At 45.9% G+C, this 5,697-nt stretch overlaps 1 protein-coding gene across 3 annotated transcripts in view; it reads left to right on the forward strand.

Moving 5' to 3' along the window:
* The first annotated feature begins 5,514 nt into the window (after positions 1 to 5,514).
* The window catches only part of GIGYF2 (GRB10 interacting GYF protein 2), a 127,698-nt gene continuing 127,515 nt past the window's right edge, over positions 5,515 to 5,697 (forward strand). For 2 of the 3 annotated variants that reach the window (XM_010841226.1, XM_010841230.1), the window contains exon 1: positions 5,515 to 5,597. The gene's annotated coding sequence lies outside the window, so the exon portion shown is untranslated. The remainder of the gene's footprint in view (positions 5,598 to 5,697) is intronic. The other variant, XM_010841227.1, reaches the window with a different exon arrangement.

Below are 5,697 nucleotides of genomic sequence, written 5' to 3' on the forward strand. Positions count from 1 at the left end.
AGCCTGATGGGCTGCCGTCTGTGAGGTCGCACAGAGTCGGACGCGACTGAAGCGACTTAGCAGCAGCAGCAGCCTCTAAATCTCCTTCATTTCAAAAGGTCTCTTTAAAATTTTAGATGATTCCATAATGGCATCCCACTCCGGTATTCTTGCCTGGAGAATCCCATGGACAGAGGAGCCTGGTGGGCCACAGTCCATGGGGTCTCAAAGAGTCGGACACGACTGAGCAACTAACACTGCTTTGCTAGGGCTGCCATAACAAAGTATCACCAATTGGGTGGCTTAGCAGAGATTCATTGTCTCACAGTGCTGGGTGATAGAAATTCAAGATCAAGGTGCTGACTGGTTCTTTCAGAGGGCTGAAGAAGAATGCTTGCTCCATGCCTCTCTCCCAGCCTCTGGTGGTTTGCTGGCAACCTTTGGTGTCTCTCGGGATGTAGAAGTATCATCTGATTCTTACCTCATCTTCACGTGGAGTGCTCTGTCTATACATTTCTGTGTACAGATTTCCTCTTTCTAGCTTATTTTCTTTGTTATTAACTTATTTGGCTGCATGGGGTCTTGTTAGATCACATGATATCTTTGTTGGGCTTCTCTCTAGCTGTAGAACTCGGACTCCAGACTCCGTGGGCTCAGTAGCTGCATCTCTCCAGCTTAGTTGCCTAATGGCATGTGATTGAACTTACATCTCCTGCACTGGAAGGTGGATTCTTAACCACCGGACCAGCAGGGATATGCCCAGATTTCTTCTTTTAAAACAAACCAAGCAACCTAAGGTTACTGATTTCTTTATTTTTGGCTGTGCTGGGTTTCCGTTGCTGCGTGGGTGTTTCTCCAGTTGCAGTGAGCGGGGACTTCTCTGCTTGTGGCGGGTGGGCTTCTCGTGGCAGTGGCTTCTCTTGTTGCGGGAACACAGGCTCGAGGCACAAGGGCTCCAGTAGCTGCAGCACATGGGTTCGGTAGTTCCGGCGCGAGGGCTTAGTTGCTCTGAGGCATGTGGGATCTTCCTGGACCAGGATTCGAACTTGCGTCTCCTGCATTGGCAGGTGGACTCTTTACCACTGAGCTACCAGGGAAGTCCCCAAATTTCCTCTTTTTATAAGGACACTTGTCATACTGAATTTTGGTCCACCCTAATGATTTCATCTTAGCTTGATTACCTCAAAGACCCTATCTCCAAATAAAGTCACTTTCTGGGGTACATTCTGAGGTTTGGAGGCCAACATATCTTTTGCGGGGGGGGGGGGACACAACTCAATCCATAAGGATATGCTCCAGTCACTATTGGTATGTAACAAATTATTCCAAAATTTAGTGGCTTCAAACAACCATTTTATTATGTTCATGGATCTGGTGGAGCCGGAATTTAGACAAGGCACAGTGAGGATACCTGTCTCTGCTTCATGATGTCCTGGGCTTGGATGCCTGGGTATGACTTAGCTGGGGCTGGCATCATTGGTGGCATTTTTCACTCAAATGTCTGGTTGTTGATACTGGGACTTTACCTGCGCCATTGATCTGGGCAGTTACTTGGGTCTCTCCTTATTGTCTGGACTTCCTCCCAAAATGGCAGCCTCAGGACATTTGGACTTACCATTTGTCAGCTCTTTTTAAAAATTATTATTATTATTATTTTACGCCAGCTCTTGCCTTAAAGGGGACTGTGAGCAAACAAGCTCCATCACCTTTATGATTTAGTATTGGAAGATGTCTTGTTCCACTTCCATCAGGGTCTACTGGTTATAAGGGATTGAGGAGAATTAAACTCTCGTTCCCTGGTGGCTCAGTGATAAAGAATCCGCCTGCAATGTAGGAGACATGGGTTCGATCTCTGTGTCGGGAAGATTCTCTGGAGAAGGAAACAGCAACCCACTCCAGTATTCTTGCTTGGATAATCCATGGACAGAGGAGCCTGGTGGGCTACAATCCATGGGGTCACAAAGAGTCAGACAACAAACAGCAACATCTGGAGAGGGTAGTGGGTAGGTTCTAGAAGAGTATGTTGAACAGATGTATTTTCTTAAGAAAAATATAATCTGTCACAGTTAATCAACCTGTGTTCATTTCAAATTAAATTCATTTTGAGCTAAGCTCCTTACTCCTTCCCCACCAATGATCTATTATTTTCAACTTCTCTGTTTCTATCAATGATATAATAAACCCGAAACTTTGTTATTATACAATGACTAGGGCAGACATAATTATGAATATTCATTGGAAGGACTGATGCTGAAGTGAAGCTCCAATACTTTGGCCACCTGATGTGAAGAGCCGACTCACTGGAAAAGACTCTGATGCTGGGAAAGAGGGAGGGCAAAAGGAGAAGGGGCGGCAGAGGCTGAGATGGTTAGATAGCATCACTGCCTCGATGGACATGAATTTGAGCAGACTCCAGGAGACAGTGAAGGACAGGGACGATCACATGCTACAGTTCATGTGGTCACAAGGAGTTGGGCACGACTTGGTGACTGAACAACAACAAGGCAGGCATGAGTTGACTGCTGTCATTTTAAAACTACTGCTGGAAGAAACATTGGAGAGACAGAGAGAATGAAAGGAGAAAAGTGCCCTTCCTGAGGAGTAGGTAATCAAGAATTTATTTGATTGATATTGATATTGATATTTTTTGAGTGCTTACTGTGTGCCAGGACAATGCCAGCTGCTGAGGATGCAAAGTTGGACAATACAGTATGTATAATGGTTAAAAGCAGGAGACTTTTGTTAGCTTTCGTCATCATCATCATTGCTGCTGCTGCTAAGTCGCTTCAGTCGTGTCCAACTCTGTGCGACCCCAGAGACGGCAGCCCACCAGGCTCCCCCGTCCCTGGGATTCTCCAGGCAAGAACACTGGAGTGGGTTGCCATTTCCTTCTCCAATGCATGAAAGAGAAAACAACCCAAATATCCAACTGAGGAATGGATGGACAAATATAGTGCATACATACAATGAGATACTACTCAGCAATGAAACAGAAGAAAGTACTGAAGCTTGCAGTAGTGTGACTGAATTTCAGGCTCTTCCGTCCATGAAATTTTCCAGGCAAGAATACTGGAGTGAGAGGGTTGCTACTTCCTGATCCATAGTTCCAGTGTTTTCTGCATTGGCAGGCAGGTCTTTACCAGTGAACCTCCTGGGAAGCCCTAAGTGAAAGCAGCCAGTCTCAAAAGGCTATATGCTCTATGGCTTTATTCATATGACACCATAAGGCAAAATTATAAGGACAGAAAACAGAATAATGCTTTTAGGGGCTGAGAGTGGATGTTAGGGCTGACTACAAAGGGTCATTTGGGGAAATTTTGTGGGAGATAGGAATATTATGTACCTTGATTTTAGTAGTAATTGTACACACCTATATAAATTTTCAAAAGTTGCAAAACTGTATACTAAAAATGTTAAATTTTACTGCATGTAAATTATACCTTAAATATATATGTAAAACTGCATACTTAAAATGCTAAATTTTACTGTATATAAATTATACCTTAAATATATATAAAATTTTGTGTATATATATTTTATACATATATAAAATTACACGCATAGATGGCATAGCCTCAGAGATGTGGCATGACAAGCCACATCAGTAACACATGATTTTGGCTTTCAAAGACGAGCAGGAGTTTTGCCTGTTGGCGAAAAGTGGAGTAAGTATTGGGAATGGCATCATAGCAAGAGGGAACAAACATGTGCAAAGGCTAAAACAGACTGGCATATTTGAGGACTTTCATACATAGTCATATCTGGAGCATTAAACTCAGGAGATAGAGGAAAGAAAGGGGGACAATGTGGATGATAAAGATTCTAGAGTTCAGCAGATTGGAACTGTGAAGAACCTGTTTAAGATTCTGTGTTTCAACAAGTTTCCAAGTGATTCTGATACTGCTGGTCCATTGATCATATTTTGAGCAGTAAGAGCATAAAGGTGAACGGATAAAGTATTTGAGGAGGTAGGGAGTGGTCAATGACATGGAAAATGGGGAAGAACCAAGTCAAGTCGTGTGTGTGCGCGTGCGCTCAGTTGCTTAGTCGTTTATGACCCTGCGTTCCTTTGGACTGTGGCCTGCCAGGCTCCTCTGTCCATGGGATTTATCAGGCAAGAATACTGGAGTGCATTGCCATTTTCTGCTCTGGGGTCTTCCTGACCCAGGGATTGAACCCACAACTCCTGTGTCTGCTGCATTGCAGGCAGATTCTTTACCCGCTGAGCCATTGAGGAAGCCCTTGAGTTAACATGAGGACTGAAAAAAAAAAAAAAATAAGGACTTAAAAACTCCAGTTATCAACTTGTAGGCTGAGCAAGCAATGGGTGAACAGTCAGGATTGAAGCCACATTAGAATGGCTGATAACTGCTTGCTAGGCACAGAAATCAGGGAAGTACTTAAAAACACCTCTTCTGTGCTTTTTTTTTTGACTTTTAAAAAAATTAAAGTATTTATTTAGCTGTACTGGGTCTCAGTTGAGTCACGTGAGGTCTTCAGTTGCAACATGAAAATTCTTAGTTGCAGCATGCAGGATCTAGTTCCCTGACTAGAGACTGAACCTTGGCCCCCTACACTGGGAGTGTGGAGTTTTAGCCACTGGACCACCAGGAAAAGTCCCATGTGCTGTTTGGCTTTGAAAGGGAACAAAGAGGTGGGGAGGTTGTTGTAGGGGGAATTGGAGGTTTTAACATTCAATTGTAAGATGAAAGATACTTGAGTATTTTAAAAGGTAAAAGGAAGGATCCTGTAAATAAGGGAGAGGATGAAAGCACAAGGAAATAATGGGATGACCTGAGAAGGGTAGAGTTGCCTTATGTACCAAATAAAAATACAGGGTACCCAGTTTAACGTGAATTTCAGAAAAAGCAGTGAATAATTCTTTAGTGTATGTCCGTGATGCTGCTGGGTGGCTTGTATTTTACCTGGCAATCCGCAAATAAAGAGATATCTAGGCGGAAGAGTTATAGCCCGAGACACACTAGGAGGGACTGGACCTCTAAAGTCCTCCCCAGCTGTCAGATTCCAAGACTCTAGAATGAATTCCCAGTTCTACCAGAACCGTTAACAAGCAGACAAACTGCTTTGAATTTCAGCGTATTACGTCCCCGTTTTTCTCTAGGATGGCTAATGAGCAGGGAAAACGCGGAACGAAAACCTGTGGAAAAGTTGTGCTGTGGAAAATCAGCTCCTAAACGATGCAGAGCTTTCTGAACTGCTAATGGGCTCTGGACTGGGCACACACGACGGTGAGTCACATGGCGACTGGCCCACATCCAACTATGGACACCAACTCCACTCAACTCAAGGGCAAGCGGGGAGAGCTCTGGCCCAGGGACTCGCAGGCGCCTGCGCCCTACCGCGGCCCCGCCCTCCCCCCGCCTGACATCCGGGGCTCGGGTAGGGGTGTGTCCGAAGAAGACAGGAGGGTGGCGGCGGAAAGGAAGGACGTCGTGGGAGGCTGGAGGAGCTGGGAGGGGGGCGGGGCGGGGCGGAGCGGGGGGCGTGGCGCAGCCAGCGCGCTATCACGTGACGTGCGTGGCGACGTGTCGGCCATCTTGTGTTGTTGAGGCTGAGGACTGACGGGTTCCGAGAGTCTCCCCTGTCCCGGACCGCAGGTAACCAGCGACTCGGTCTCACTCCCTTTGCCCGGCTCCGTTCCGCGGCCTGGGCTCCGCCAGCCTGCCTGGCTCTCCTGGGCCTGCCGCCCGCTCTGGT

Source organism: Bison bison, unplaced genomic scaffold (assembly GCF_000754665.1).
Source record: "Bison bison bison isolate TAMUID 2011002044 unplaced genomic scaffold, Bison_UMD1.0 scf7180017864158, whole genome shotgun sequence".
Lineage (NCBI taxonomy): Eukaryota > Metazoa > Chordata > Mammalia > Artiodactyla > Bovidae > Bison > Bison bison.